The following is a 23,187-nucleotide window of genomic DNA, read 5'->3' on the forward strand; positions in this document are numbered from 1 at the left end:
TTCGGGGGTAAGATTTCAACGTATGAATTTTACAGGGGGACAAACATTCAGTCCCTCGTTCAGATGGACCAAAAACAGCAGAGGCAAGAATTGAAACCTAAGGTTATCTAACTGCAAAGTCCTGTTCTGTTCTGTTTTGTTTTATTTTTCAGTACAAGATGTTTTCCAGTAGAATTAGAATCTGCTGGACAGAAGGAATCTGGGATTTATAAGATTACTGCTTTTAGTAAGTCTTGACATTTTTGTGCTTAATTGAAAAGTGAAAGTCACATAAATACGGCACCGGGTACTGTCAAGCAAAAGTCAGTGTCAGGGAAGGGCTACAAACGGCATGTATAGTGCTCCATCCTGGCAGGGTGCCATCTCCAATCACCACCGTCAAACAATTCTTTTTTTTTTTTTTTTAAGATTTATTTATTTATTTATTTATTTGAGAGCGATGGGGAGAGACTGAGAGCAAGAGAGGGAACACAAGCAGAGGGAGTGGGAATGGGAGAAAGAGGCTCCGCACCGAGCAAGGAAACTGATGCGAGGTTCGATCCCAGGATCCCTGGGACCATGACCTCGGCCAAAGGCAGACACTTAACGGCTGAGCCACGCAGGCGGCCCACAATTGCTACTGACGGAACTACTGAATGGCATGAGAGGTGTTATGCTAAGAAATCAACCCAAGAATCTGGAGCAATAATTTTGATACTCAGATCTTACTTCTTGAGTTAACCACAATTAGCTGGGAAGCTCCACTGTGTTGACAGGATGCTAGCATGAAACAATACTGATAAGGATCTTTGTCAAGGAAATTTCTTTCTCCCTATTTGCATGCATTGAAAACCAAATATATGATTACTAAGAATTTCCTCAAGGTGTAAACAGTGATCAAAAGGCTGAACTGGCAACTGTATATATGGAAATTAAATGACCAGTATTTGCTCTCTCACCTTGCACATTTACAGTAGTGTTTTGTTTCCTCCGTGAGGTTCTTACTGCATGTAATAGAAACGAAAATAAAAACGGCTTGGAGTACGTGAGAATCCACAAGGTCATTTGGAGCATTTGTGATAAGCTTTGAAATGTGGTGTCAGAAAACATGAGAATTTTTTTTTAAATTTAGTCCATCAACATTTGTTTCAAACCTTTTCTGGCACAGACCAATACCTGATGTACTTACTGCTTTATTTTTCTCAATGCAAATATAAAAATGGGCTTCAATTAAAACAAGACACAGCCCAAAATTTGAGATTCTCAAAACTTTTGGCCAGTTCTGCTACAAAGTCTAAAACTTTTGCTTGGACTTCTAGCAGGCCAGGGAGTGTAGACAACTTTGCATTTATGCACAGTGTTTCCGGGTACCTTTTTGGCCAAAGCTGGGGCTAACTCTCTTCTAATGAATGCTAATACTTTCTGTAATGCAATCTGTTTTACCACCTGTTGTTTAAATATTCTGTTTTCTGTCACAGTTGCTAGAAAATTACTCTGTTTACATTTCGAGTTCATATAGCTTCTGGGAGTCTTTCATGAGCAGGAAATCAATTCTATAGCTAGATGAATAGAAACTACGTGGTTAAATCCTAACTAATCTGATTAGTAGTTGTCAGAGGGTAAGCTAAGTAATGCGAAAGAGGGAAAGAGGCTAGGAAACATCCGAGCCTCCACACACCGGAGCTGTTCAGGGCTCCGCAGGACAGAAGTTGTTCCTGGTGATAGGCACAGGGTTTGAGGCCTGTGGTTTTGGCCTCAAACAATTGCATTTCTTGGCCTCTTCTGTTCTACCGCATCAGCTATCAGGTCAAAGAACAAAGGAGCCTGCAGGACAAAAGTCTTCACTGAAACAGACTTGATTCACCTGGTGACAGGAAGCTGGTCCTGTCCTGGTTGAAGCAAGCAAGCGACTGGGGCACCAGCTTTTATCAACACAACACTCTAGAAAAAGACATTCAGTTTTGAAAGGCTGTTCTTGGGTCTTTCATCTTCCTACTTTTCTTTGAAAATCACGCTCTCGTAAATATAATTGAGCATCCTGAAAAGTTACATAATACAAATACTAAATTATACATTCCTATTAGGAAATGAAACGCTGTGGCTAACTTTTTAGTTCTGGAAAAACACTTTATTCTAGATGAAAAAAAATGTGTGCATTTAGGAAAGAGACATAGAAAAAAACCCATCTCAAAAATAGGTACCAATATTTAGGAGACACAGAGAAATTAAAACCAGGGCTGTGTCTACATAATTACAAATACTCATTTAATTACATGAATTCAGCCAGTGAACTAAATTCCATAAAAATCAATAAAAGCCTCTTTATTTTTTTTTTTAGTCGTGAGGTGGGATAAACAGTTGATAAGTTGAAGATATTTAAAAACTCCTAATATGATCTGTTAAATAAATATTTGTTGTTATTTTATTTAATTACAAAAGTAATGCATGCCCATTATGGGGAATTTGAAAAATATGAAAAAAAATTAAAAACCAGATCAAATTACCCATAAATCCATTTCTGAAGTGTCAGCACCATTAGTTTTGTAATGTATATCTTTTGGACTTTCTTATGCATAAATTATATATATGTTTAAACAAAACTGTATGCACTGTTTTGTCACTCATTTCCCCCTCAATATTATGCGCAGGTTTTCTTTATTCTACTACATTTAATCTTCTCATGATTGATGTAAAAATTGTTGCCAACCTTTTGTTATTATAAATACAGCTGCAATAAATGTCTTTGTAAATAAATTTGTACATCTACTTTCCATTATTTCATTAGGGAAACATTAGCACTGGATTCGAAGATAAACAGCTAGCCTTTTAGAAACCTCGAAATAAATTATACTCTCACAGATAGTGATAAGAAGACTGGTTTGCCAATGCCGCAGCTAACACGGGGCGTTATCAACCACGTGTTTTCTTTCATATGTAGACACAGCATAATCTAACAAGTGCATGAGGAGAAAAACTGTATATATTTCCTTCTAAATGGTCCAGAGATTTCCCTGAAGTTTCCTTTACGTTTGAATATGATGTCAGTCGAGACCAAGTCTTCAAAAGCAGGACAGAGGGACTAAGTTAACATAATTTGGGCCACCATGTCCGTAACTTCCCTTATCTGACTCATTTGTTCCTTGCACACTCTTGTGTCTTAGCCTTGAAGCTGCTTTCAGGTTACTCAATAAATTACAAAAGTCAGGGGGCACCTGGGTGGCTCAGTGGGTTAAAGCCTCTGCCTTCGATTCAGGTCATGATCCCAGGGTCCTGGGATGGAGCCCCGCATCGGGCTCTCTGCTCCACGGGGAGCCTGCTTCCCCCTCTCTCTCTGCCTGCCTCTCTGCCTACTTGTGATCTCTGTCTGTCAAATAAATAAATAAAATCTTCTCTGCCTACTTGTGATCTCTGTCTTTCAAATAAATAAATAAAATCTTTTTTAAAAAATTGCAGAAGTCAGATCAGCAGCAAAAGAAGTGAGTTGGAACACAGTATTGAGAAGGGATCTTTTATCTCTACAAAATTCAATGTTTTATTAAAGTATGTTTGTCTATTCATCCATGAAACTAAAAAGCTATGACTTGTTCAATCTTTGATTACCCACAACAAAATAAGTATATTTAAAACAAAAACAAATTAATTTCCTAAAAAAAATTCCAAAGGAATTATACTATCACAGATACCAAATAATCTTTTCTGAAAGAACCAGAGAGAGAATATTTTCAGCTGGCCTTACAGGCTGGGCCGTATGACGTCGCACAATTATTCAACTCTGCTCTCATAGCACGAAAACAGTAAGGGGTGATAGGTCAGCAAACGAGCGTGGCTCTGTTCCAATAAAACTTTATTTACAAAAAGAGCCAACTGGGTGGCTTGACCTTCAGGCTGTCCTTTGCCAACCCCTGTTCTGGCTTACTGTTTGATCATAAAGAAAAAATACAGGGAGGCGTGTTTACATAATTATCTTCCTGAAATGAAGTCATTGTTTACATGAAGTGAAATAATTCTTTGCATTAAGATGTAATTTTTATTAAGCAACTGTTCAGTGAGAGGGATCGCATGAAGCCACCGACCTTCTAAGGAAGGGTCATTGCTTTGGCAGAAGGGAAGAGTCAAAGAAAAAGGCTTAAGTTGAAAGAGTTTCCACAAGGCCTTCTTTGCTTCACCTAAACAAAACTTAATCCCGAAACTCTTCTGAAGTAGTTTAGAGTTTATAAATCTTCATCGATAAGAACAAAGACCTCAGAGCAAAAACCAAGCTTGCTTGGGGCACAGGCATAACTCTACCATTGCCAAGCGGCGAAGAACAGTTATTATCACCGTGATCATTGTGTTATTGGTCTTTGTCTTCATGATCATTGTGTTATTAGTTTATTATCATCGTGATCAATGTGTTATTAGTATTGGCAGGTTTGGTTTAACTTATTATTTATCTTGGTGCTTACTTCGGAGATATTTTTCCAAACATTAGCTATCCCAGCTAGCAGGCAAGGGAAAATAGCAAAGGAGTGATGAACGTCTTGCAAGTGCCGTCAGGGGGTACATGAGGACAGAGGAGATGTTCGAGTGACAAGTCAGAACGAACATGTAGTTCTTTAATAAGACAACTTGATTGAGATATGCCCCACTGTGTACACTTTTATAGCATCACTGGCTTTAGGAATAAAAGAACTTCCTTATCAGAGGGCTAAGCCGTTCAAAAGTTCAGAAGAGAGTTTGTATTATTTTCCTCCACGACACAGGCCCTTCTGCCGGTCTAAGCCCATGTTACAGATTAATGGTGGCTGCAATTCTGTGATACCGCGGCTGAGACACGGGCCCGTACCCTCTCCTAGTCGCTGCTGAGACACGGGCCTCTACCCTCTCCTAGTCTCTGACGAATCGAATACAGTGGAAGTGACATCATGCCTATTTCCAGGCCCAACCATTTTCACTGTCTTGTAACACATGCTCTTGGAGCTCTGAGCTGCTGAGTGAGAAGTCCAGCGACCCTGCTGAAGAGTGGAAAGTCAGTGATCCTGGAACACAGAGACACAGAGAAGGCCTGACCCTGCTCAAAGAAAGAGGGGCCCAGCCCTCCAGCCATCCCAACAAAGCACGGGACATGGATCCAAAATGACTTTGTCTGCTTCAGACCGGCTTAGTTACCAATATATTGGACAGAAGAATCCCCCAGCGACCCCTTTTCCAAACCTCATGACTCCTTAAACTGTGAGATATAATAAATGGTTTGCTATTTTAATCCACTAAATTTTGGTATCGTTGGTAACACAGCAATAGGTAACTGGAACAGCATGTGAATGACAGACATCAAGAGGTATTTACTGCGGTCTGCAGCCATAACTCACTTGGTGTTTCCCCCTTTTGTTTTCTGGTTACTTTCAGTAAAATATACACCCCTGGCTTTTGTCGCTCTATGGCTAGAGTCATCTGAAAGTTATAGTTCACGTCCTAAACAATGAACTGCATCAAGAAATTCCCAAGATTGTTGTTGACTCGTGATTACCAACCAAAAAATTACTTTTGAAAATGCATAAAGCCTGCCACAGAACCAGTGTGAATTGGCGGCAGATCTTAAAAATAAACAATAGAACAAAGAGCCGAATTTAATATTAATTTCATAGCCAAATCCAAGTTAATTACCTTATTCAGTGATTTCCAATCCCAGTTTTAAAATATTTCAACATCGTTAATTAATGCATTCAAGGAATCACAAAGTTCTCCATGATATCTTAAAAAGTTGCACTTTTCTTTCACTCAAATTAGAATAAAAATGCAAAACATGTTGAAGAGCAGAAATTTGGGGAAGGAGCAACTGGTACTTTCCATGCGTAAATAAAATCTTTCAAAATATGGAATGTGTATCATAAGCATAAGTAATAAACTTGGTTACATACTTTCTTGGTATTTCCGCTCGGCGGTCTCATATATGTAATTCCATAGCAACGCGCCCTGCTCTCAGGTAATAGCAAGGAAGTCTGTCGAATGGCTGTAATTACCTGGCTTCTCATCTCAAGATATCCACTGGTTAACTCATGAGAAAACATACACTTTTTTAACATGAAGAAAAGGTTAGTTTTTGGTGATGATCTTTGTCTGTAGAAATTACTCACATAGCCTGGCATATGGTACAGGACTTCTTAGAAAGAGCGAAACAGGATTTGATTCCTCAGAATAGTAACACGTGGTTTTGGATTGAAAAGTCCCTTTGTGGGGCGCCTGGGTGGCTCAGTGGGTTAAGCCACTGCCTTCGGCTCAGGTCATGATCCCAGGGTCCTGGGATCGAGCACCTCATCGGCCTCTCTGCTCAGTGGGGAGCCTGCTTCCCCCTCTCTGTCTCTGCCTACCTCTCTGCCTAATTATGATCTCTGTCTGTCAAATAGATATATAAATCTTTAAAAAATAAAAATAAAAGTGCCTTTGTAAATAAGTTTAGGAAAAAGTTAGGAAGGGTAAACATGTTCCCTTTCCAGAATTTTCTGGGAACCTTGAATGTGCTAAGTTCTGTGAATTTCTGCGGGATCCCATGGTATGCTACAGCTTTTGGGACAGCATTTTGGAGAATGAGTGTGGACAGAAACACTCTGTGAAATGCTGGCGGGGTGGAAGGAGTCTGGGACTTTGTGCATGTAGGCCTTGGTTACAATCCTGATCCTCCACTTACTGGCCAAACACGTCATTTATCTACTTTCAGTGTCAAGCTCATCTTATGTAAAATGAGGATAATTATACATGCACTAACTGGTACTCTGCAGTTATTATGAGTAATAAATGAGAAACATTAAGTAAAAGTGACTAATTCAATGCCCGGCTTACAGAAGGCCCAGTGACAGAATGCTGGCGCAATGAGCTCCTTCGTACAATGTCTTTAGTGTTTTTAAGGCCCCAGTGAGAGACTCACCTGCTTATGAATTGCGGTGCTGATTTCTCCTTAACCTCCACATCTTTACCTTGGTTGGATTTTCCTGCAGCCTCACAACATCTTGCGGCAATGGCCACAGGACATGATTTATCGTCTGCTGAGTTGAAGGTCACCTTGGTTTTGTTATTTAACCCATTTTACAGTTGGACAACTAAGCCTAGGGATTTTAAAGTTAGTTTCTCCAGAATATAAAACCCAGGGGCGCCTGGGGGGCTCAGTCAGTTGAGGATCTGCCTTCAGCTCAGCTCATGATCCCAGGGTCCTGAGATCAAGCCCTGCCTCAAGCTCCCTGCTCAGTGGGGAGCCTCTGCTTCTCCCTCTCTCTCTGCCATTCCCCCTGCTTGTGTTTTCTTTTTCTCTCTTTCTTTCAAATTAAAATCTTTAAAAAGAAAGAAGAGAAGAGAAGAAAAGGCAAGGAAGGGAAAGGAAAGGAAAAAAAAAAAGAAAACAAAACAAAACCTGGAGGTGAAACCTATCTTAGAGCTGAGAGCTGGTACTAGAAACTCAGGACGTGATTTACTTAATTTCTTTGGCCCTTTGTTTCCTCACTTATAAATAAAAATAATTGCTCCATAAGAATATTATTGAGAATTAAATTTGATAATATGTCTGGTAGGTACATTTATAGTATAGGATACAGTAACAAAGTTAATAAACCATTCTACACTGTATCAAAAGAGATTTTCATAGAATTATATAATATTAAAATTAAAGGATCTGTTTTCAATTACCTAGTCCAATAATCCAATTCCCTCCTTTTCTAGAATAAAAAAAGAAAAAAGCTTAGAGGGATGAAGGAATTTAGCCAAGGACATAGAGTTCTTTGTGGCCATGTCAGGCAGGTTATAATAGCTTTCTCCAAATATTCAAAAGAAGGAAAATAGATTTGTCCTGTGCAAACCCAAGGGATAAGAATCAGTGGTAAAACTAGAGAAGACTAGGTAAAGAGGAAATGTCTAACAATCTCTGTGCTCCATTGTTGCAATAGGCTATCCCAGGCTATTTCTATTTTGAAACTAGCTTTAGGAAAATGAGGCAGGCCAGACGTATAGCTATGACACTCGGGTTGAACGTGATGGAGATTAATCATATGCCTCATGGCTTGAACACACGGTTAAGCCATTGCCTAAGACACGCCCAGCCCTAGGACAGAGCCAGCTTCGGAATGTGTATTTAACAGGAATATAAGAGCTACGGTTTCGCTAGAAAAAAAGACTCGAAGCTGTCATTTCTTAGCCCTTTACATAAGGTTGAGAAAATGCCAAGTATTCATATCAAAGAACAGGGTTTCTAGGAGATTATAGGGAGGTTAAACTCCCCTAACCCAGTTGGCATTGCCACTGGGTATATATAGATGTGTGGCTCAGCTCCGCTGGATGGTTAGCCACAGTTTTAGAATCTGCAATTTTCTGTTATCTGTGCTGACAGCCCTTTTTATTTCTGTGGATAATTGAAAATTGACTGCAATTATGAAATCTGACAGTCTCAAGACAACTCGTTGAGCACTACTCTTTAGAAACGATGTGGGATGAGATGTTCCACCCACTGGACAACCCAAGTTATGTTTGCTCATGGTTACAGAATGTGCCATCCACCGTGATATGCCAAACCAAAACAACACAGCAGCAGCAACAAACAAAGTTCTGTCTCGGACGCAGTCTGCATGAGACCAGATTGACATTAGCAACAAAAGAGAAGTGAGAGGTGATTTGAGGAAGTAAACGACAGTTGAGCACAGGCTGGGATATTTCTGTGGAACCTCTTAAAAGGGGAACTCCAAGATCTGCCTTCCATTTGTTCAGATCTGGACCTGAGTTTGCATATTTTGTGATTTCGGAGTGCGCTCTGACTAAAACAGCAATTACACTTAGTATAAATGGTCACTGAAGCTAGCAGTCAAGCGGGCACATCCCGTTACAAGGCACAGAACAACAACAAAGCTAATATTAACCTGCGCTCACGTGGGCAGGTGCTGTGCTAAAGTGTTACACACGAGTTCACTTGTTCAATTCTCCCAATAAGCCTGTGAAGTAGGTACTTTTCTTTTTCTTTTCTTTTTTTTTTTTTTTTGAGATTTTGTTTATTTATTTGGCAGATAGAGATCATAAGCAGGCAGAGAGGCAGGCAGAGAGAGGAGGAAGCAGGCTCCCCGCTGAGCAGAGAGCCCGATGCAGGGCTCCATCCTAGGACCCTGGGATCATGACCCGAGCTGAAGGCAGAGGCTTTAACCCACTGAGCCACCCAGGCGTCCCAAAGTAGGTGCTTTTCTTAAACCCATTTTCAGAAAACTGAACTTGAGAGAGATGGACTATTTTCCGCAGCAGGTGAGCATCTCATTTTGGGTTGGAATGACGGTTTTCCGACCCCGGACTCACACGCACTATTGCACTATGGAGTGTTGCGTGCTGTGGGGTCCATTCACCCTGGTGACAGCTGAAACGGAGTCTCAACTTGTTCCGCCAGCACGGCTGCCGCCACCATCCCTGGAGAAGCCCATGACTTCCCACCTCCCAGGGCCAGCTCTGTGTAGGCCGGCCTTTGGGGTACGGTGTGCCTCTTTCCTGTTAACCCTTGAAAGAAACCTACTCAAAAAGAAGTTATTTTTCCATCAGGGTCATGACAGGTCAAAGGTGTAGGGATGACAGGCTTTTACCAGGAGACGGGGCAGGGCATGAATTGAAACACAAGTAGAAAAATCTTCTAACCATTGTTACATTTACAATAATACTTAAAGTTAGGTGTGTCTCGCAGATGCTAAGGAAACCATTCAAAGGATTCAAAGGCCCAGTCCATCTGTTGGAGTTGTTTTCTCTTTTCTTTCTTTTCTTCTTTTCTTTTTTTTCTCTTTCCTTTCCTTTTATCTTTCTTTTCTTTCCTTTCTCTTCTCTTCTTTTCCTTTCTTTTTATTTTTTTTTAAAGATTTATTATATATTTTGGAGAGAGAGAGAGCACACAGGCAAGAGGAGGCAGAGGGAGAGAATCGGAAGCAGACTCCACACTCAGCTCAGACTCCGACGTGGCGCTCGATCCCACCATCACTAGATCATGACCAGAACAGAAACCAAGAGTTGGACACTGAACAGACTGAGCCGCCCGGTGCCCTGCAGTTCTAACTTTCTTAAGCTCAAGGAAAGTTGGGTCCATGTCATATACATGTATAAGGCAGGCGGACATTCAAGGTGCTGAAAAGGACACTTGTACCCAAATCTTTTATCCCCAGAATTGCCAGCTGGTGCGGAATTCTCACCACTACAATTACTTGCTTGGATAAAGCCTCCTATGTTAGGATATAAATATGTTTTTGAGAAAATGACGACATTTATCCTTTAGCATTCACTGTAGACCAATGAGTTGTAATGTCAGGAAAGAGAATTGGGCTTCAAGGGAATGAGACAATAGTAGGGAAATTTTGATGGAAAAAGAGAATTAGAAAGGTCGCTGTGGTTTCCAAACACAAGATCGCAGTTTCCAGTTGATTCGCGATGAAGTTTTCGTTGACGCATGGGGAAATCTGAGCAACTAGGACAAGGTAGTCTATTTTAAGATAAAAATTACAAATTCTGATAATCACGTCTTCTTTTTCAAATGGTGCCCTGTCATTTCTTTTATGAGAGGGTTGTGATAGTAGATGGAGACTTTTTTTTCTTTCATGTCCTGACTTGAAATCTAGCAAATTTTTATTAATTTTTAATGTGTACAAGTTCACGTGCTACGTGTTTCACATTCAATGTTTTATTTAATCTTCACAAAGACTATATGAGGAAAGTATTCTGATAATCTCTATATTATAGATGAAGACTTTCAGGCCTAGGGGATGAATAGCTTACCCAGTGTTACATGGTTAATGCGAGACAGAACTGATTTGCTTCCTTTTCCTCCCATTTAGGGCAGGCACACTGGGGCCCTTGTGGGAGTGACGGGAGCTAAAGGCTTGAGACCTGAAGTACAGAATATGAATTTCACCTCCTTAACTTTGCTCAAGGCTCTCCAGAACTTTGCTTGCAAAAGTGTTTTCCCTTATAGTGAGCATTTATAAACTAACATCATAAAATCCTATACGGCTTAGGGCAAAACAAGTCTTAAAGTTTATCTTCTTCTTTTCAACAAATGAGAAAACTTAGGGGTAGTGTATGACTTAAAAGTCTAAATTCTTGCAAATCATTAGCACTCAGAAATGTTTAGTTAAAGCCAAAGGCATAACATAGCCATTATTGCTAATGTAAGAAAAGAAAATAGACAAAGAGTAAAGCCTGATCAAACCAGCAAAGTAAAAACTACATTTCAGCCAATTCAATCATCCATGACAAAAGAAGAACAGTAAATAGGAAAAAAGACTCCAGAACACAGTAAATTTCAGCTCAATGCTTTATATACAATAAACACTCAACAAATAATCACTACTAAAAAATGAATGAATCCCTAATTTTATGTTGCTCATCCCAATGTGCATCTTTTCTTGTGCTGGAAATAAACATTGAAGACTTATGAAGATGCTTAACCATGAAATAACCCACAAGGCTACATTTTGATTGACTGAGTGTGCTTACTGTTAAACAGAGATGTGAAATGAAAATCTGCAAATATGCTAATTTAGATACGATACATATACTAAGTCTAAAGAATTAGTATCTTTCATGTGGCATCTTTCCGATCTCCCAACATTGGAAAATATTTTACCTTACTGAACCCCCTTGCCACCACCAAGCCCAGCTAAGCCCAGGCTTATGCTTTCTTCAGAGAGTTCTCATCAACCTCAGCAGATAGCTCTCTTGTGTTCCTTCTGGAACACACCCCCAAGGGTTATATGCTCAGCATTTCCAAGTCCTTTTGTATTTCTACATAGCATCTTCTGTTGATGAGAAGGAAAATTGGTGCACAGTTGATTAAATTACTTTTTTAGGGTCAAGGGGTATAGAAACAGAATTATGTTCTGGGGCCTCAGCTCTAAGCTTTAGGAAATCTATCTATCTATAAATTATATCTATCGATAAATTATAACTTTATATCTCTAAGCCAAACAGCTAAGGCAGGCCATCTAAGGCCTTTCAGAGGCAAGTACTGGAGTAGGGACCTCGAGAAGCCCTTATCTACCTTGTAGACCAAGATACAGATGATATGGAGGGAAATCAGGTACCATATTGAGTAGTTTCCCATCATGGCTTAGGTTTGCATAACAAACACGACTAAACTAAATTCGACTCCTGAGAATGGATGGACAGACTAGTAGTTTTCCGGGGGCTTCTTCATTAATTAGAGATCCAAGCTCATGCTCAGTTTCCTTCACCCACGGGGGGAGGTTGAACGTCCTGATGGCAATGCTGGGATGTATTGCTGACTTTCAGAATGCATTTCATCTACACAGGTGAGCCTTCCAAGGCTGAAAGGAGATAGAAGAAGTGAGGTTCAAACTTTTCCTTTATTTTCATTCTTTATGAACCTGCTCATTTAAAATGGTGGCTAGTCCTCTGACAAGCAGCTAAATTATCTGCAGAAGTTCTAGTGACTCTCAAGCTCTCATTTCTGCTTCTGGCTTCTCATTCTAAAATGGGGGCTTCCTGGAGCACCTGCTGGCTCAGTCAGTAGCACATATAATGCTTTATCTCTGGGTTGTAGGTTTGACCCCCATGTTGGGTGTAGGGATTACTAACAAATAAAATGGAGCTTTTCTGGAGCTCTGTGAAGAAGTAGGATACCATGGAGGGCCACAAGCCTGAACATGTGGCTCCCATGGTTGTCTGTAAAGGGCCAGCAACCCTTTCAGGAGATCCTGGAAGTGAGTGTGTCAGACCAATTTTGAATTTGGGTTGCAGGGTCTTAGAGAATTACCTTTCAGCTGGGACGCTGGACTTTCTGCCCCATTTGTTCAGCAACAACGTACTAAGCACCTGTTTTGTGAAACCAGGAAGGATGGGATCGCTGACAGTTTGAGAAGCCGCAAAGTGACACTGGAATTTGGGATTGTGACTGATGGCCAGCAGATCTCCACAGGTCCTCTGTGTATGGGGCCAAAGGAATCCTCACCTATATCCTTGTCCCACAATTTTCTCACCCCTTCGAATGGAAATGACCAATTTAGCATCATTATTAATTTTACCGGATTTTTTTCCTCCTGAAAATTTCTAAGCTAAGATTTAATTACATAGACTTGTGATAGACCCACCGTGTAAGAGATATCAAAGCTCACACTGTTGGGCTATGTATTAATCAATAAAAACTAGATCTTTTTAAAATCAATTAAAAAAACAAGGACCTTTCTTAATTTTCTCTTTGGCTTCCAGTGCACAGCACAATGCTTGTACCATAGTAGACCCCTCGCAAACATTTCTTGCATTGAAAAAAATTCCTATAGTAAGGAATTTTTACCTTGGGGTTTGCTTGGCTGGATGTAACTATTTGCTTGCTATTTTATCATTTGAAATGTTTTTGAACCAGTGAATAGTAATACTGACTAGCACTAAATTAGCAATTGATTTATTTAACTTTTAAGCCACGGAAATCTGCCCACACGGGCAGCAATATTCAGTCGTCCAGTCTACTGAATATTCACTTACTTTAATGCCAAAATTTTAGCTTCAGTTTAAGTATTCATCAAGAGTGTTCACCTGAGGGGCTCCTGGGTGGTTCAGCAGGTTAAAGCCTCTGCCTTCAGCTCAGGTCATGATCCCAGGGTCCTGGGATAAGGCCCCACATCGGGCTCTCTGCTCAGCGGGGAGCCTGCTTCCCTTCCTCTCTCTCTGCCTGCCTCTCTGCCTACTTGTGATCTCTGTCAAATAAATAAATAAAATCTTAAAAAAAAAAGAGTGTTCACCTGAAACTATTCTAAAACTATTGACTCCATGATTTTTGCCCTTTGTCTCAACGTCCCTGGTTGTAAGATCAATGTTATAATTGCATATTTCCTAAGAATAGGAAGAAGGCTTGTGAGCTACCTATTAGATATAATTATACACATGCAGTTACTATTACTTTCAATGCCCATGATTCAATATGCAAATGTGTTGAAATCAGTAGTCTATTGTAGGCAATAAAGTACTGAATTTTTAAAATGATGTATTCTAACACACATTCAGATTCAAGATTATCACAATCCCGTACATTCTCACTCATTCTCATTGACATTTGAGTTAATTTTCCTGAGTGAGAAAGAGCAAAGCAGAGTTATATCCAGATACACACATAAGCACACAAGAAGTCGCACTGGCCACTGGTCGACTAAAGGGAGTGTGTGACACACGTGACTATCATTAGTCGCAAGCATCACGGTGGAGAAACAGTGGCAAATTCCTGTTCAGTAGTCACAGTCTTTCACTGTTAATTATAATCACTTTTAGAACATTTACATTTAAACAGCTCCAGTGTGACTGCCCGCTCCTAGAAATAAGGCGAGTTTCCCTGATGACAGTATTTAACGATGCACCCAACCACCTACATTCCTTAGTCCCCTTTTCGGTCTTTATTTTTCTCGATAGCATCTATTGCCACCCGACATGCACGTTTTGTATTTTTACTTTCTGTTTATATATTCCTTCTGGAATCTAAACGTTTCCCCATCCTCCGGAATAGTGCCTGGCACATAATAGACACTCAGTAAATATTCACTGAATGAATAAATAAATAGGTTGCAAATTTTGTTCTACTGAGCAACTCTTATGAGGAAACTGCAATAATTTTTTTCTGTCTTAGGCTGTCAGTTGCTTTTATTAAAATAGAATTGGGATGGGGCGCCTGGGTGGCTCAGTGGTTTAAGCCGCTGCCTTCGGCTCAGGTCATGATCTCGGGGTCCTGGGATCGAGTCCCACATCGGGCTCTCTGCTCGGCAGGGAGCCTGCTTCTCTCTCTCTCTCTCTCTCTCTCTCTCTGACAGCCTCTCTGCCTACCTGTAATCTCTCTCTGTCAAATAAATAAATAAAAAAAATTAAAAAAAAATAGAATTGGGATGATGAATGAAATAAAATCACTCGACAATCTAAAACACAATAGTTAGTCCAAGAATAAAAACAGTAGTGATGGAAGAGAAATCATCTAATAAAGTGGTTCTTTTCTCTGCCGGACAAATTAGAGAAGAACACAGCATTTTTCAAAGGCTCAAATACAGTATATATTCCAAGAGCTTCTGAGAAAAAGAACACTTCTCAAATAAACATTGTCTAGAGGAAAACTAATCAACAATTATCAGATTAGACTAAAAAATATAGACTAGTAGTTCTTCTAAGTAAGATAATAAAACATTCTTCTGAACTATAGTATTAAGAAGGATAAAACTAAGATGAATCTATTTTTAATTGCTAGATAGAAGTGAAAAGATTATAGAGTTTCTTTTTATTTTACTAAATGAAGTCCTAAGCTTGAATGATATTAATGCTGAACACGAATTGGCTCATGCAGTATATTGGTTTCTTCATTTTTAATTAAACTTTTAATTTTGAGATAATTGTCCATTCATATGCTGCTGTAAGAATAATACAGAGAGATCGTATGTATCCCTTACCCAGCATCTTGTAAAACCACAGTGCAATGTCACTGCCAGGATATTTACACTGATGCAGTCGACACACACACACACACACACTGATGCAGTACGTACACACACACACACACACACACACACACACACTGATGCAGTACGTACACACACACACACACACTGATGCAGTACGTACACACACACACACACACACACTGATGCAGTACGTACACACACACACACACTGATGCAGTACGTACACACACACACACACACTGATGCAGTACGCACACACACACACACACACACACACGTTGTTCTTTTACAGCCATCCCCTCTCCCTTTATCTCCACTCTTCCAACTCCTAGAAACAATATAGAAATGTTCTACATTTCTATAATTCTGTCATTTCCAGAACGTTATAGAAGTTCTGATTCTTCGTTTGTTTGTTCCAGGATTATAGTACATAACCTTCTGGGATTGGCTTTTTTTTCACTCAGTATAAGTCTCTGGATATTCATATACGTTGTTGAGTTTAAAAATAACACCTTCCTTTTCATTACATAGTGTTCCATGTTCCCACCACAATTAGTTTAAACATTCACATGTTAGAGGACATCGGGTTGTTTTCAGTTTGGAGTTCTTATGAATAAATACTCATGCATAGGTTTTTATATGAACACAAGCCTTCAGTTCTGAGATAAATGCTCAGAAGCACAATTGCTGGGTTGTATAGTGGTTGCATGCTTAGCTTTTAAAGAAAACTCCTGAACTGAATTCCAGAGTGACTATCCCACCAGCAACGTATGAGTAATCCACTTTTTATTCTTGCCAGCATTTGGTGGTGTTCCTATTTTTTAATTTTAGCCATTCTGATAGGTATGTATTGATACTTGATGGTAGTTTAATTATGCCTTTCCCTGATGGCTGATGATACTGTATATCTTTTCACATGAATTTTTATATCCTTTTGGTGAAATGTCTGTTTATATCTTTTGCCATTTTCCAGCTGGACTGTTTCTATTTTCACTATGATTTTGGAAGTTTCTTTATAAATTCTAGAGACAATTTTTTGTTGCATGTGTGGTTTATAAATATTTTCTCTGGTCTGGAGGTTATCTTTTCACACTCTAAACAGGGCTTTTCACAAGCAAAATTCCAACTCATCAATTTTTTTTTTTTTGATTGATCATGCTTTTGTCGTCAAATCTATAAACTCTTTGCTTGGCCCTAATGTTTTATCCTTCTTTTTTCCTGAAAGTTTTGTAGTTTTAAGGTTTACATTTGGGTGGCTGAGTGGCTCAGTTGGTAAAGTGTCTGCCTTCAGCTCAGGTCATGATCCTGGAGTCCCAGAATTGAGTCCCTCCTCTGGCTCCCTGCTCAGTGGGGAGTCTTTTCTCCTTCTGACCCTCTCCCTATCTCTTGCTCTCTCTCTCTCAAATAAATAAAAGCTTAAAAAATTACCTTTGAATCCAAGATCCATTTTGAGTTAATTTTTATATACGGTGTGAGACTTACCTTCCTGTCCCATTATCCTCCCTTGTTTATACTATGAATATCTTAAATATTTCCTGTGTAGAACCATCCAGTGTTATAATTTTTGACTTTAATCATCAATGCTAATTTAGAAAACTCAAGAGGAAAGGGGAAACCTATTGTATTTACCTATATTTTTGCTTACCATATTCTTCTAGTATTCTAAGTTTTCTTTTATTTTTCCCTTCTGTTTTGAGAACTTTCCTCAGCGATTCTCTCAGAATGGTGAGAGATTCTAGTTTTCCTTTATCTGAGAATTTCTTGATTTCCCCTTAATTCCTGAAGTATATTTTTGCTGGGTATAGGATTCTGGATCAACAAGTCTTTTCTTTCAGTCCTTAAAATACTTCCCTCCTTTCTCTATGGTTTTTGATGAGAAATTTGCTGTCATTCCAATTATTTTTCCTCTAGAGGTAAAGTATTATTTTTCTCAGAAGTTTAATATTAATGTGCTGTGGTATGGATTTGTTTGGGCTTATTTTGTTTGGCTTTGCTCAGCTTCTTCCAAGGTTTTGCTTTTTCGAGTTTTCACTTATTATTCTCTATGTTTTTTCCCGGTCCCACTCTCTCCCTCCTCTCCTTTTGATGTCACAAATCTTTTGTTTTGATCCCACCGGCCCTGGCCCCCGAGATTCTGTTCACTATTTTTTTTTAAATAAGTCTTTTCTATTTTATTCAGGCTCTAATTTCCAATTTATGAATTCTTTTCTCTATCCCTTCCAATCCGCTGTTGAGCTTATCCACTGAGTTTTTTACCCTAGTTATTACACTTTTTTTTTACAATTTTCTTAAAATTGTAAAATTACCAGTTGGTTCTTTTTTATATCTTCTATTTAATTTTCAAGGTCTTCTAATTTTTTTGTTTCATTTGTTTATAATTGCTCAATGAAGCTTTTTATCATGGCTACTTTAAAATCTCTCTTAGATATTTCTAACATTTCTGTCACCTTAATATTGGTATCTATTGGTTGTTGTTTTTTTATCTGAGTTTGGGATTCACTCATTTAATCGGGGTTCATTCATTATTGAACCTCTGAAAAACAATATTTGTTGGAGCTCTTCTTTGTTTTGGTGATTTTTAAAAGGAAAGTGATTTTAAAAATGAAATCTAAATATTTTTGTATCATAAGATTCTGAATCTTATTTAAACCCTTTGTTTTAATTGGCTTTCTCTGAAATCACTCAGGCAGGAGAACAGTGGACACCATGTCCGTATGGGTTGAGGGAAGTAGAAATCAATATTCCCTTTTTAGCCTCTGTTGTCATCTGATGGGGTATAGGCTCCTCATTAATGCTGTCAGGAGTAGGATTTTTATCATTCCATATGATCTCTTCTGGCATCACAGGTGGTAGCCTTATCCCAGCCGAGAACCTATAAAAGTGCTGACTCTCCACTAGACTTCCTCTGACACTTCAGTGGTGAGAGGAAAGAGGGTCTTATTATGGGTGAGTGGGAATGGAAATCCAAACTCCCTGTGTCATCTCCAATGACACTAAAGGGGGGGCTCATTACAGGCCAGTGGGGATGAAAGGTGCTTGGCTCCCTAGTTGGCCTTTTCTGACACCACCGTGGGGATTGGCACCTCCTTACAGCCTGATAAGGATGGAAGTCTTGGTCCCCAATCAGCCTTTGCTAGTCTGGGTTGGGGAAGGATTACAGTATTTTCTGTTGTGTTTGGTACCACAGAAAAGTAGAGGAGCTTGGAAGCAGAGAAAGTAATGTCTGAAAATTTTTTTTCTTGCTAGGGTGACACTCTCTTTTGGTTTGAGAGAGTAGGCTTTTGCTGAGGCTTTTTTGTCTGTGCCCATTGGCATCCTGGGTTGCTTGCTTCTTCCGCTCCAAATCTAGAATATATGAGGCAGACAGAAAACTCAGCGAACTCACCACCATCTTGTCCCTCGGGTCCCAAAGTCCCTAGCTCATCAGCTTTCTTTCCACCTTTCTGTCTTTTCGTGTTTATTTTATATTTTAAGTCCAGGGAGAAATAGTAATAAAAAATATCTCTATTTTATCCTTCTGGAAATGGAAGCCTATAAAATACATTTTGTTCCATAAATATGTCAAATAAAAAAGTAGATAGTCATTATTGAACCTTCTGAAATGACGATATTTAGATCTGTGTTGTCCAACACAGTAGCCACTAGCCATATGGGAATATTTAAATTTAAATAGTTAAAAGTAGATAAAATGAAAATTCAGTTCTTCAGTTGCACTAGCAACATTTTGAGGGCTTAGCCACATGTGCTCAGTGGCTATCATATAGGACTGTGCAGGTTCAGGACACTTGGAACATCTCAGAAAGTCTATAGGACAAGAGTGAGCCAGGCACTGAACAAAATGGTTTGTGATACTACTAAATGTTGATGTAAAAAATGGTCAGGAAGAAAAATATGAACAGATGGGTAAACAAATGATTCTGGGTATTCTAGGGATAGAAAGGGTATGTATTTATTTGCAAGACAAATTTGCAGAATGGACACCAACCTATTATCATCACGTGGACTGAATTTTAGTGATTCTAGCTGCATGGGTCCATACCTAAGACAATTCCTTTTCCTATGAGTTGATGCAATTTAAAACAGCAAATGCTAATTGATACGGTAGCTGAGATTACCATGCACTTACCCTGAAATTGCCTGGTAGATTACATTCAGGTATCATCGGACTTTGGCAAATTTTGGGCACATTCATTTAATATCATTTTATTTGATAGAGGGAGTATGTGTAGTTTACAGATTACAGTTTTTTTTTAAAACAATAAGCTGAAATGATACAAAGGCAACTTTAGCAAAAGAGTTTAACTTCAGGGCAACAAAGCACAAGCAAAGATAAAATATAGGCACATAAAATTAAAATGGTTAAAAACCATAAAGACTTCAGAACTAGAACTTCTTATTTACTCAGCAATTATTTGTAAAATGCATATATTTTTTAAAGATTTATTTGTTTTATAGAGAAAGAGAGAGACAGACAGAGAGTGTGCAAATGCAGGGAGGGGCAGAGGAAGAGGGAGAGGGGAACAGACCCTTGCTGAGCAGGGCAGCTCTACATGTGGGGCTCTGTCCTGAGATCATGACCTGATCGGAACCAAGAGTAGGGCACATAACTGACTGAACCACCCAGGCGCCCTGTAAAATGCATATTATTGGAGTTCCACCATCAGTTTCTCAGATAAGAAATTGAGCTACAGAGAAATTGGCTTTATTACTTATTGGTAAAGTAAGGAAAAATACTTAGGCCATTTTATCGCATCCTATTAATATCATGTGGCCATAAGATGTCTGTCATGGTCATACCAGTCCTAATGGACCCCCAATTATTTGAAAAAATACCTTAAACTTTCTGCCCATATGGTTACTTATATTTTTCTTCGTTAATTCATTCTACATATCCGGCACCTTCAATGAGCCAGAAAATTCTAGCACCAAAGTGCATTCAGTGAACTAAACAAAGATCCCTGTATGAACACTCACATTCTAGGTAAATAAAGATAAATACAATAAACAAATCAGAGGATGAGTACTGCGGAAAAGGAAAAGCAGAACAGGTTAGAGGGGAACAAGATGGGAGGTATGGAGCAGACCATCTCCGGGGACCATCATCAGGGTCTGTTGCCATCCGGGCTCATCTCAGACCCACCCTCCTTGATACCTTACTTAAAACGCATCCCCCCCGCTGTGCTCCTTTAGCACTTCCTGTCTCTATTACAGCACTGAGCATTCTGCCTCGTCTTAGATACGAATACATCTGTCTTTTCATTGAACTCTGATTCCTTAATAAAGAGAACTTGCCTTATTAATCATTTTATCCCTTGCAGAACCACACATAATGGTTGGCTTAATAAGTGTTTGTTAAACAATGAAGACTAAATTGAACACAATTTGACAAAGATCTAGTACTTTTATAAAAGGTACTCTTAATATAAGGTTTCAAAAATATAAGCTATACATGCAGATATTGGGTGCCCACTCTCTGTTCATACTTACTTTCTTTCCCTCTACTAACACCCATTGGGCTAGAGATGGTATATGTGTCGTTGGAGAAGGTTTTTATTTTCTGCTTTTGCTGAATTTCTAGTAGAAATACCACATACTAACATACCCAACAAATCAAGCCAAATAGTGTCATCAAGAATTTAAATAGGTCTTCAGAGCATTATGCATTCACCATAGAACCTACTAGATTAAGTGTTCTACCTTAGAATTTAGGCAAATTAACTAACATTATTGTTTTTATATAATACCATGGTTTCATATGAGGAAACACGATTTATGTGAAATTGTCACTCTTTATTTTTCTTTTTGTTAATAAGCAAAAAACACAGAAATCATCTAGCTATATTCTTCTTTCTTTCATAAAACATACTGCTTTATATGGCAAGAACCAGTAGAACTTGCTGGTTAAGAAGTTGTATTTCTTGAACATAATAACTTACTATTTTGAAAGTGCTATTACAAACAACATTCACGATGTCATAAAGCATAACTACGAAGCTGATTTTGATTGCACATTCTGTAAATATCCCATTCAGTAGGTATGAATAAAAGACTCCCCCTAAATAATCATATAACTGAAAGTACAAGCAGTTTTTATAGTTTACTCCTTTTTAAAAATCAGGTTTAGAATTTGAAGATTTGGCATAATTAGAAAATGTTTAAAAATTCTTAGTAATTCAGATAGATTGGATTAGTTATTAGTATTGCTTTTTGAATAGAGATGTGACAGCATGAAATATTAATGAATGTTCTACTGGAATTGCTAATGATGGATTCTTCTGATGAAGAATTTAAAAGAAATCTCTTTTAAAGAAGAGAATCTGTTTGTTTTCTTGATATTTTTATTGAACTTAAACCTTGATGTTTCTTTAAAAAAAAAATTTTAAAGTAAGCTTTACCCCCAAAAGTGGGGCTTGAACTCATGACCCTGAGAGCAAGAGTTGTAAGCTCCACTGCCTGAGCCAACCAGGTGTTCCAATGTTTCTCTGAAAGGTACTTATTTTTTATTCCAAGTGTTCCTACAGGTTATATTTCATTTAAATTTTATCCCTGGTGTGCAGGGAATTACTATAGAGCAATCATTAGAGACACAGAAATTCTTCATTATGAATATTATAGGAAAGTTTATGGGTCATACATGAGAAAGTTAACAATGATGGAAGAGACAATGTGCTGGTCAGAAGCAGAACAAGTGTAAAGAATGCATAGGATGATCATGAACATGAGAAAAAAACGTCTACGGTGACTAGTTTCAATGTTTGTTTGGCTTAGAGTTTGAATCTTAAGTCTTATTTGTATTTTTCTATGTGCCTGGTACAATGTTGTGTGCATGTGTATGTATATACAGGCCTGCAATCAGTGACTATTTAATTAATTTAATTACTAGGTAGGACCGGTGAAGTTTCTAAAGTTACTTTTTCTTTGAGGCTGTGTGTAAATGCCATCAAAACAAGTGACAAATTCAACAAAAACAAAAATTGTTCTATGAAATGATTTGAGAAAATTTTAGCTGTTTGACTTGATTTTTCAAGGTTTTGATCATCAGTTGCTGTATTATATGAAAGTTTAAATTTTAAGTGGGCCAAATCTATGGTTGGTTATTTTGATTAAAATGTATTATTAGACACATTTTCAAAGATCAAAAGTATTTATGTGTGTGTGCAAAATTTGAACTTGGTATCTATCAACACAAACATTGTAGTGCACAGCTGCTACATACACAAATACATACACATAATTTATGATGTTGAAGCTTAAATGTGGTTGTCTATGAAAAGGATACAACAGGGGGACTCAACAGAGGGTATGTTATTTGCATTAAAAATGACAAGAATTTTAATAAAATGTTAATAACATGTGAATTCACTTTAGCTATACTATCTCCTTCACTCCTGAATTAAAGTTCTTACTCAGGAGTATGAATTCCTTCTGCATTTTGTAGATGCTCTGAGTTGCTCCTAGTTTATCAGTAAACATTAGCTGGGTGTTGTCATGGTAAATGAAAAAAAATGTTTCTAATCTGTCCATGCAAGTAGGCCCACTGCTGTCAGCAGATAAGAGAGAGAAGAGGAATAAGGTATAGTGATGAAGTATAAAAAATTAAAAGGTTAAAAAAAGAAAAGCATACTTATCCTTTAAGAATTATTTCCTTGAATACTATTTTTAGGGCAACATGCAAATAACATAATTGAAGAAGGTCAACGCAAATCAAATTGGAAATTTTATAATTGAATTAGTGGGTACACAAATACAATTTTCATTTTGGCTTGAAATATGCATGAAGGTGTTG

The 23,187-nt window shown here is 38.4% G+C and overlaps 1 protein-coding gene across 1 annotated transcript in view; it reads right to left on the minus strand.

The window, feature by feature from the left end:
- The window catches only part of LOC123391660 (translation initiation factor IF-2-like), a 44,176-nt gene that overhangs the window by 17,758 nt on the left and 3,231 nt on the right, over positions 1-23,187 (minus strand). The window lies entirely within an intron of this gene.

This window comes from Mustela putorius, unplaced genomic scaffold (assembly GCF_011764305.1).
Source record: "Mustela putorius furo isolate JIRA1106 unplaced genomic scaffold, ASM1176430v1.1 tig00000040_pilon_pilon_pilon, whole genome shotgun sequence".
NCBI classification, from domain to species: Eukaryota; Metazoa; Chordata; class Mammalia; order Carnivora; family Mustelidae; genus Mustela; species Mustela putorius.